The sequence below is a fragment of the Anastrepha obliqua genome, chromosome 3, assembly GCF_027943255.1.
Source record: "Anastrepha obliqua isolate idAnaObli1 chromosome 3, idAnaObli1_1.0, whole genome shotgun sequence".
Lineage (NCBI taxonomy): Eukaryota > Metazoa > Arthropoda > Insecta > Diptera > Tephritidae > Anastrepha > Anastrepha obliqua.
The window spans coordinates 34,280,975-34,291,307 of record NC_072894.1 but is presented as its reverse complement, the minus strand read 5'-3'; the positions used below and the strand labels follow the sequence as shown (position 1 = coordinate 34,291,307).

The 10,333-nt window shown below is 36.5% G+C and overlaps 1 protein-coding gene across 1 annotated transcript in view; it reads left to right on the top strand.

Moving 5' to 3' along the window:
• The first annotated feature begins 8,698 nt into the window (after window positions 1–8,698).
• Window positions 8,699–10,333, top strand: part of LOC129242801 (carboxypeptidase B) — a 30,412-nt gene continuing 28,777 nt past the window's right edge. The window contains exon 1 of the mRNA XM_054879651.1: window positions 8,699–8,771. The gene's annotated coding sequence lies outside the window, so the exon portion shown is untranslated. The remainder of the gene's footprint in view (window positions 8,772–10,333) is intronic.

Here is a 10,333-nt window from a genome sequence, read left to right as displayed (position 1 = left end):
CATCCGGTTTTACAACCCTGATTTGACACTTAATGATTTCTTTTTGCTCCCGAAAATCAGAAATAAATTGCGAGGCCAACGTTTTTCAACGCCTGAAGAAACTGTTGAAGACTTTAAACAGCTCGTTTTGAAGGTATCAACATCTGAGTGGCAAAAGTGCGGCGAAAATTTGTTAAGGCGAATGCGAAAGTGTATTGACTTCCAAGGGGAATATTTTGAAAAACAGCAAAGCGAGCTATTTTCATTATTATTTTATTGTGAGCGCAAAATATGTATAACAGGCAGTCCTCGTATACCAAAGTTGGCCGGCAGTCCTCGAGACTCAAGTCGTAATGGGTAGAGCTGTAAGGGGAAGTTGTTGTTGTTGTTGTTGTAGCAGCATAAACATTCCCCACACTTACGTACGGTGAATGCTGTTGGAGTAACAGTCCTTGGCCGTAGAACTGACTGTCGTGGAAGGGGAAGTCGCTTCGTTTGGTGGTGAGTGGGAATAAAAAAATAAAAATAAATAATTGGCGTGTACACTTTTGTTAGGTGTTTTGGAATAAGCAAAAAAATTTGAAAATCTTCCACGAAGTGATACAACACTCAGATAACAGACTCTTATGCACAACCTGCTTACGAGGGTATCAATAAATACTTTGTTTAGCTTTTCTATTTGTAAATAGTACCACAACTCTTTTTATTTAAATTATTTTCCTTATTTCAATCGTTAAATTAATAACTGAATCGATTTATTTTATTTGCAAAGTTAATTTGCACAAAAAGTCCTTAGAAATGCATTCACTTCATATACTTACTGTATAGTGCATGAGGTATCCGGGCACCTTGATACACGGGTCAGCACGCAATATATAGGTAAAATTATATTTACTTCCTTCACAAATCTCCTATAGTTACATCTCATGGAGAAATAATATTCGCTTTAGAGTTCTCGCAAAGTCGTCTGTTACTACATATGAAAAATGATTATAATTAATTAATTAATTATAAAGCCAAACACACATATATAGTCATTTACCTAAAATTATTTTCAAAATAATGTTCCCCTAACCTTCCTTTCACTCGAACAAAGCCGAACAAAGTTCCATGGTACAGAGTATTCAACCGCACATTCTTGAACATAAAAACGTGGTGTATTTTTCATCTTAAGTTAGCTTCTTCAAATCATTCAGCTCCGCTCAAGTAACTACTTATGCATGAATTTTGTATCAATTTGCGTTTGCTATAATTATGATTCAAATGCTTCAAAAAAAAAATAATAATAATTATGCTTCCAAAAAAAAAGCAAAAAAAAAAAAATAATTATGCTTGTCTTTTTTTCTTTTTAGTGTTTTAAATATTCAACTGAAATTAGCGCTTGAAATGTTAACTCAAATCAATAACATTTGACGTTTAACTTCCAAATTTGCGCACTACCGTAAATTTGAAGAAGATTTTCAAATGGTAGTATGCAGCATTTGCCATTCGAAGGTCTTACTTTAGGTGAATATCCTCAATTGAGTAATTGTGATCGATCTTAATTGCAGCTTCAATATTAATGTGTGTACTTTTATATGTGTGCGTATCTGATGGTACGAGTATAACAAATTTTTTTGGTTTAGTGACCAAATTCTATTGGTAATTCATAACATATTAAGCACGCGCACATATACATAGATTTTTGAAAACCGGAAGATGCCGAGTGTATAAAAATCGTAAGAAGCCAAATCTAAATTCATGCGTTTGATTAAAGCTCTATTAGAATAAAAAAATTTAAGTAAATAAAAAAAATGGTTAAATCCATTTGAATATGTCTTTCGCATTTGTGACGGAAATAATTATATATTTTTAGAACCATGCGAAATAAATACATTCACGGTATAAATATTTATACATACACATACGAGGGGGGTCCAATAAGTACCGGCATTAGAAATGAAGGCGATCTAATAACTCACTGTAGTATTGCGCAGTGATCGATCTTCCTTTTTCTAAAAAATCCATGAACATGACGCTCTTCGCATCTCAAAAAATCATTCACTGGGAGAAATCCATTGTTTTGATTGTTGCTTTGCCTCTGGTGTGTAATGATGGATCCAGGTTTCATCAACAGCGATAACTCGATGTAAAAATACCTTCAAACATTGTTGCATGTGAGCAATCGCGGCACCTATCGGGCCGACAATTTTTTCATCGCCAATTTATCATGCAAACTATTAATTGCCGTTCCGGTCGACACACATATGGCCCCAATGGCTTCGCGCACTTTCGTTCGTCGATCAGCGAGAATCGCGTCGTGGACTTTTTGAATGTTTTCCTCGGTAACCACGTCTGTCAGGCTTCCTGGTCGCTCCTTATCAAAATCGAATGTTCGTCCGCGTTTAAATTCGTTGAACCAATATCTAACTGTAGTCATAGAAAAGCTTTGTAATTCTTTTCATCGGGGGGGATTTTTAAGTGGCGGGTCCCAAACCCAGCGCCCAACCAGCTATCCTGGAATGCTTCGCCTCCCCACGTTAGCTCACTCCCGAACGGGTGTTCGGAAGCTACCCAGAGGATACGTGGGCTAACCCCGGTTGTTGTGAGCTACTTAAAACATATGCAGAAGAATCGTACTGGCCACTCCCAAGTGAATGGCGAGCAGTACCTTTCCCAACTTGCGTGGACTTCTACGACTGGCGCGCTTTGTTAAACTCGGCCAAAATCGCGTAAGCGGTGATCGCGCCAATTAAAAAGAAGAAGAAGAAGTCATAGAAAAGCGAATTACCGAACAATACCGCTCTTTTTCCATCTTACTCGAATAGCTGCTAAATCTTAACTAACCAATCAATCAGTCTGAAATTTGTTTTGCTGTTATTTGATAGATGAGAGCACGCGGTGCTAATAGCAACTCCTCTCAGGAACGACCTCTGTGAAACACCAAAATGAAAGAAAATATTTTTCTAATAGTAGTCGCCTCTTGGCAGACAATAGCAAACCTCCGAGTGTATTTCTGTCACGAAAAAGCTCGTCATAAAAAATATCTGCCGTTCGGAGTAAGTTTGAAACTGTGGTTTGTGGAACAGAAACTTGCATGGACAAAATTACGATTTCCTCAATATTCTAAAACTAAACAAGAAAACATAAAATATCCATAAACTTTAGTTCTAACTGTTCAAATCTGGTTAGAACTGAAATTATATTCTATTAATATACAGTAAAGGGTGTTTTTTTAGAGGTTAGGTTTTCAAGTTGGCACTACTTTTTTCGTAGATGGTCTTTTTGACAGCTGTCACTTGATTTATGCTCAGTTTGGTTTGCCATTTCATAATGAATAGACGTACACCTGAACAACGTTTGCACATCGTGCTTTATTACGAAAATAATGATTCGGTTCGCGCGACGCATCACAAGAAAATTTTGTTCAGCGATGAAGCTCACTTTTGGTTGAATGGGTATGCCAATAAGCAAAATTGTCGCATTTGGAGTGAACATAATCCACAAGCCATTGCTGAGACGCCGTTACATCCTCAAAAAGTCACTGTTTGGTGTGCTCTATGGGCAGAGGGAATCATTGGTCCATATTTCTTTAAAAATGAAGCCGGCCATAATGTTACAGTCAATGGAGAGCGCTATAGAGCCATGATTAATGACTTTTTCGTGCCTGAATTGGACGATGTTGATGTGGACGACCTTTGGTTCCAACAAGACGGCTCATTATCTCGCGCCGTGGACCTGTGGAGTGGCCTCCAAGATCATGCGATATAACACCGGTGGACTATTTCTTGTGGGGCTATGTGAAGTCGCTTGTCTACGCAGATAAGCCCGAGACGATTGACGTCTTGGAAGAGAATATTCGGCGCGTTATTGCTGACATACGGCCCCAATTGCCGCAAAAAGTGGTCGAAAATTGGGCCTCCCGGCTGGAATTTATTAGAGCCAGCCGCGGCGGCCACTTGCCCATAATCATTTTTAAAACATAATGGCAAACCCTTATCTTTATAATAAAGCTAAATTCTTGGCCATAACATTAAATTATATACGTTTTATTTCATCTTGAAAAAACCTAGCCTCTAAAAAACACCCTTTATAATGAAATTACTAGAGAACAATTCACAGCCGATATTCGATTCCTTTGACTCAATGAATATTTTTTAAGAGTGAAACCAAAACTCAATCGTTTAAAGCATAAATGTACTTGTATGTATGTATATATATTATATATACAAAAACATTTTGAGAACAGAGGCATACTTGAAATACAGAGTGGACAGAATAGTGATATCTTTTTAGAAATAAAAATGAATAAGCAAAATTCAATTTGTTTTGGTTGCATTAAGTTTTATTAGAGGCACATTTTCTTCTGGTTCTATTCCACAAATGGCTTGAGTGTTATCTGCTTTAGGAACATTGAACTTTTCTACACAGATTACTCACATATTAATAAGCAATTACCACATCCATCAAAAACCGCAGCTTCGAAGCAGTATTTCTCTTTGATTGATGCGATAACCGCTTAAGCGATTGTGACCGAGTTTGACAGAGCGCACCAGTCGTTTCTTTCTCGTACCAGTTGGATACACCAAGTGAAGCCAATTCCTTCTCTACCTAATCTTGAATGCTTTTAGAGCCGGGGCGTTTGCATTCATTCGGACGCCATGACTCAACCAATGCAGCCGCTGGATCTTATCTGCTGCATCGCTGCATTATGTCTATGTCGTCGTAAAGCTCACACAACTCATTGTTCCATCGCCTACTATACTCACCGTCGCTAACGTGCAATGGTCCAAAAATCTTTCGCAGAATCTTTGTCTCAAACATTCCAAGAGACGTCTCATCGGATGTTGCCATCATTCAAGCCTCTGCGACATACGATAGAACGGGCATGATGAGAGCCTTGCAGAGTAAGAGTTTTGTGCATTGCATTACTCAATTGCCAATGGGTCCAAAGTAGCAAGAGATTCTACGTTGGATTTCAATTCTGGCATTGTTATCGATGTTAATGCTGGTTCCTAGATAAACGAAGTCTTTTACAACCTCGAAATCATAACTGTCAACAGTGACGTTGGTGGCGATGCGCGAGTACGCCAACGGTTGGTTTGATGACCGGAGGTACTTCGTTTTGTCCTCGCCTACCACCAGACCCATTCACTTTGCTCCTTTATCCAGTTTGGAAAATGCAGAACAGCGTGGTTGTTAATACCGATGGTGCCAATATCGGCAATACTTCGATTACCACGTTTAGTTCGTTCTTTAATAGACTGTGTGAACTTCTTTGCCCTTGCACCGAAACCAAATATCATCTAAACTCACGACTGATCGAAATTGCATTTTCAGCAGTCATTCTAAATTTCGCAACTAACTGTCACACTCTGCAGATGATGTTTTATGATCATCACAAGTGTGAATATTGTTTACCATAATAGTCGACAAGGGGAAAATGGGCATCATCCTAAACCTGTTTAAAAAAAAAAAACAAGAACCTTCAGTCTGAGCGACATATTCATTTTGAAGTTTTCAATATTCTATTTGGGGACTAAGACAAAGACTTAAAAATGATAGAATACAAGATTACACATATCCAAGTCGAATTTTGAGAGTAATTTTGTAGTGACATCATTTTAGTTGAGTTGTGGGCGAAAACGGAATAGAAGGTCTTAATGGTCGAGATTTTTTAAACAAAAAAGAGAGGCTAGGTTAAAAATAAAAATAAATTATTGGCGCGTATACTTCTGTTAGATGTTTAGCCGAGCTCCTCCTCCTATTTGTGGTGTGCGTCTTGATGTTGTTCCACAAATGGAGGGCCCTACAGTTTCAAGCTGACTCCGAGCGGCAAATGGTTTTTTATGGCGTCACAGAAATACATTCGGAAGTTTGCCATTGCCTGCCAAGGGGCGACCGCTATTAGAAAAATATTTTTATTAATTTTGCTTTCACCGAGACTCGAACCAACGACCTCTATGTGAATTCCGAATGGTAATCACGCACCAATCCATTCGGCTACGCGCGGCCGCCGAGGATAGCTTAGGTTGAAGTAAATATACATATAGGACAATTGAATTGTTTATAAGAAACATAATGGAAACAAACTTTAAAAGTTTCTCATCTCATCAACTTATTCAGGCAAATTCTCTGGGAATGGATTAATGCCACTACAGATTGATTTAATCACTTAATCGTAATACTTGTTGAAGATCAAGACTTTGGACGCTGTGCGTGTCAAAAAATACAATATATTAAAAAAGGTACTCTTTATTTGGAGCCCCCTTTATAAACTGGACGAAGTTTCAGCTGGCTGTGACGCAAACAAGCCTCGGTAGAGTGATTTTAAATCTAGCCGTCACTTGCAAGGTGTCAATTTGTAAAAGAAGTCGAGCGAAACAGGTAAAACTATTATGTATAAATATTATACGGTTGAACAATAAACGAATAAGAATAAAATCACATCTATGAGAACAATTGAATGCAAAACCACACAAAAAATCATTATAAAGCGGTACGAGTGTCAATGACTGCGACAATTTGTTGCTGTTATTTGTTTTTAGAAACGGTTCCTTTCTTTTTATTATTTTGTTTATGTGTTTATTTTTTCAGCTGCCACTTATGCGAATTTTAGAGCTATTAATATCTATTTCTACATATCGATTTTTGGTGGTTCTGGTTTGTTTTGATTGGGATTTTTCTGCCGGATATTCAAAGCGCGAACTTCGTTTGATATGTAAAAAAATAAAATAAAATTTGTCAATTCAGGTTGGTAATAGTAATATCCCAGTGATGAATATTTCACTTTTTTCGTTTAATTTATGTTGCAGTGGCTGTTGCCGACGATTAAAGATATAAGTACGAGTACATATACACCCATTGTCATGAGAGAAATTTATCAATAACACTGCTACGTTGTTATTCTAGCCCCAAGCTCGGCATTTGTTTCAATCATTGCTTTAATGTAACCTACTTTTTATTTTAAGCTTAGAATTAACTTAAGGTTTGAGTAAAGAGATCTTAAATTTTATGTCTTACATTAAATATAATGAGCATTCCACGTCAAGCAAACTGGAAAGAGTTTAAAACAAATTTAATAAGTTTGAAACTTATTTAAGGTTAAAAATTTTGGTATGGAAATATCCTCAATCTTCTTATCATACATATAAATATTTATTAATTTTTTTTATATAAAATATAATTTAAAAAATATAAAAATTTCTTAACTGACTATTTACGGTTAACAAAAAATATAAGAAAATTATTTATTAAATTAGTTCCTTCAGTAACTATATATGCATATTAAGGTCAGGTTAGGTTTGTTTGGTTGGCAATAAGCCACGCATAAACCTTTTGATCCCTAGCGATACCAGATGGAGACCGACGTCTATGAATACTGAAAGAAGAAATCATGTAGAATGTCAGCGCTTTTGGTGAATCTAAGCAGAGCTGGGAGTCCGCTTTTGACGCGTCCTTCAGATCCTCAAACAATGGGGCTCCCAGGTATTTTAAACGCGTTTTTAATAATGCCGGACAAATGCATAGAAGATGTACGCGACTATTTGACAGCAGAAAACACGTTAATACCGGACCAAAAGCTCCATAGCATCACTTGATGTGCGACCTTCCTCCCTGCCATCGACACAAGTTATCAGTTCGTGGAAACCGTTTTGAGACTATAAAGAAGTATGCGCAGCAAGTGGGTCTACGAAAAGTATTTCGAAGAGTGGAAGAAACTAAGGAATTTAAGTATTGCTTACCTTGAGGATTTCTTTGGAGGGAATAAAGTAGTTAAATATAATTAAATAAGTGAACCGTTTTCGTTTATTTTTGAATTCCGGGTACATTTGGAACAGAAGATGTGCATATTAAAGCCGAATGAAATATTCATATTGTAACATTCTCGAGCGTAATTTGAGCATTTTTTTCATGCGAATTGGAACCTCGAACTGGACAAACGGGATCAGACGTGCTGAACTTTGTCTTAAAGATACCATGTCACGTTAGGTCAAAAGCCACCAGTGGCAAACATACAATTTTACAGCTTAAATTCGTGGTTGTGTTCAAAAATTTACATGGATCCTCCGCCATTATAAGCACATATCCATCAGCATGGGTATGCTAGGCGGAACACCTATGTATGTATGTACTTATAAATATCATTCTAAGTGCGTGCGCATGATGGGCATCATCAAAGGCCAATTCAATTAAACAACCTGTTAAATCGACGCGGTTCAATGGTCCATTATGAGCGAGTAATATACTTTATATGTATGTAGAAGAAAGATAAACCTCATATGTGTATGTATGTACTTACGCTGCTAGCAGCATCAACAACAATAATAAAATAGTTATAAAATAAAATGAATTAAATAACAAGCCATATAGTCGCTGACTTTCGGATTATTTAACCTTGACACTCACTCTTTCTCAACCACTGCCTTAGCTGCCTATAAACAATAAAAAACAACAACCAATATCAAATAGCGCCTGATCTGTTTCGTTTTGGTTGTTGTTGTTGTTGTTGTGGCACCTAAAGCATCGACACAACATTTTGGCGAGATTTGATTGCGCTGCCGCTGCTATTAACGCGTTTTCGGTTTCAGCTTCAGCTTCAGCTTCCACTTCATTATTTTAATTTCTTATTCAAATCTATACTTTTTTTTTGTATTTTTTGTGAACATTTTTTCTACTTCTAATCGTGCGCTGGTCTTCTTCCGAAGCCAAGGCGGAAGGTGAACATCAGTCTGCGGTACAATCGAAAGCGGTACGGACGTGATAGCTCTAAACGGCTCTCGGCGGTGCGTTTGATTATTGTTGCTGATAGTGTACGAGTAGCGAAGTATTAAAAATTTCTAAACTCGAATAATAAGAGTGATATGTGGCAAAAATCAAAAAGCAAATATCCCTTTATTTTTAGTACTTTAAAGCAGTGAAAATCAAGCGTTCTAAAATGAATGGAAAAATTATAAAAGCAAACATTTTATAAAAATGTATTTTATAAATTACTAATAAAATATGGTGGCTGCCAAAAGGACATTCAAGGATATTGTGCTTCTGAACTTGATTAAAAAAGATTATTTTTTTAATAAAGTGCATCTAATGTAGTTCCGTTTAAGCCCGAGTTCTAGCGATCAAAAGTCTGTCTTATTGAAAACTTGTGTGCTTAAAAAGAGAAAAAAGAAAAATTTGACACAAAATTTGAATTTCTAGAAACAATTTTGGGAGTGTTCTTTATTTTTCAAACAATTTTTCGTATTTAATTACACTCTAATGGCATTTCAATACTGAATATATAACGGCTTTTTATGGTGGTTAAAATGAAATTTTATGGATATACTCGTAGATACAGGCCAGTGAAGTGAGGACTTGATTTTATTTGGTATTTATAGATATCCACTTACTGCCAGTGTTAGTGAGTACAAAACCAAAAAAAAAAAAAAAAAAAATGCTGTGGAGTAACCAGGTTTATGCCTTCAAAATAAGGTCCTTTAAAAGCAATATTAGCCCATACACATTTTTTACAATAGCCCGACATTTTAAGAAGTTTTGACTGTTTATTAATACTTTGCATACTTTTTTTTTTTTTCTTTTTTTGTAAAGTATGATTCATACTATGATTCAATAATAAAGATTTTGCTCACTAGTGATATTAAAATTTAGCCACTCCCTACCAAAAGGTTGCATTTAAGAAGGGTGGAGAGAAGGGGGAAAAATTAACTCCTTTTTGATGATAATGGTAGCAAAAAATTACTTGTTTACTTAAACGGAAACAAACTGCAAATGGGTCAAAACATACAATAATTTAAAATTAATACATATTTCAATGTATGGGAATGGAAGTAAGGTTCCGTCCTTTCTTAGCCAAAGTTACGAATTATGTAAACAATTAAATAATAATAGTATTATATCAATTGGAAGCTACAACTTTACTCCATCCTTCAGGCAGCATACGGATTCCTCTGACGACACATTCGAGTTCTTTTGACTTGATCCATTCATTGAGCCAATTTGCGATGCTCTCGTAAGAAGTGAATCGCTCTCCAAGAAGTGCTGACTCTGACCGAATGTGCAATGTCTGGGGAACACGGCGGGTGGGACAAGATTTTCCAATTTAGACCCTCTAAATATTTCTTGTCCGATTTATGAACGTATGGTCGCAAAATAGTTTATCATCTGTATCGATGTCCCTCTCCTTCAATTGATGTGGTACCCAGTTACCTGCTTTCTGGACTATTCCCATCGAGTGAAAACATTTACCGACGGTTGATCTGTCAACCTCCAACTCTTTAGACACATCATCATTTGTTGCTGTTTTTTCGGAAGGAACGTAGACATTTTTGACACCAGATAAAAAAAGATCTTTACGCTTCAAACGAATGCCAACTAC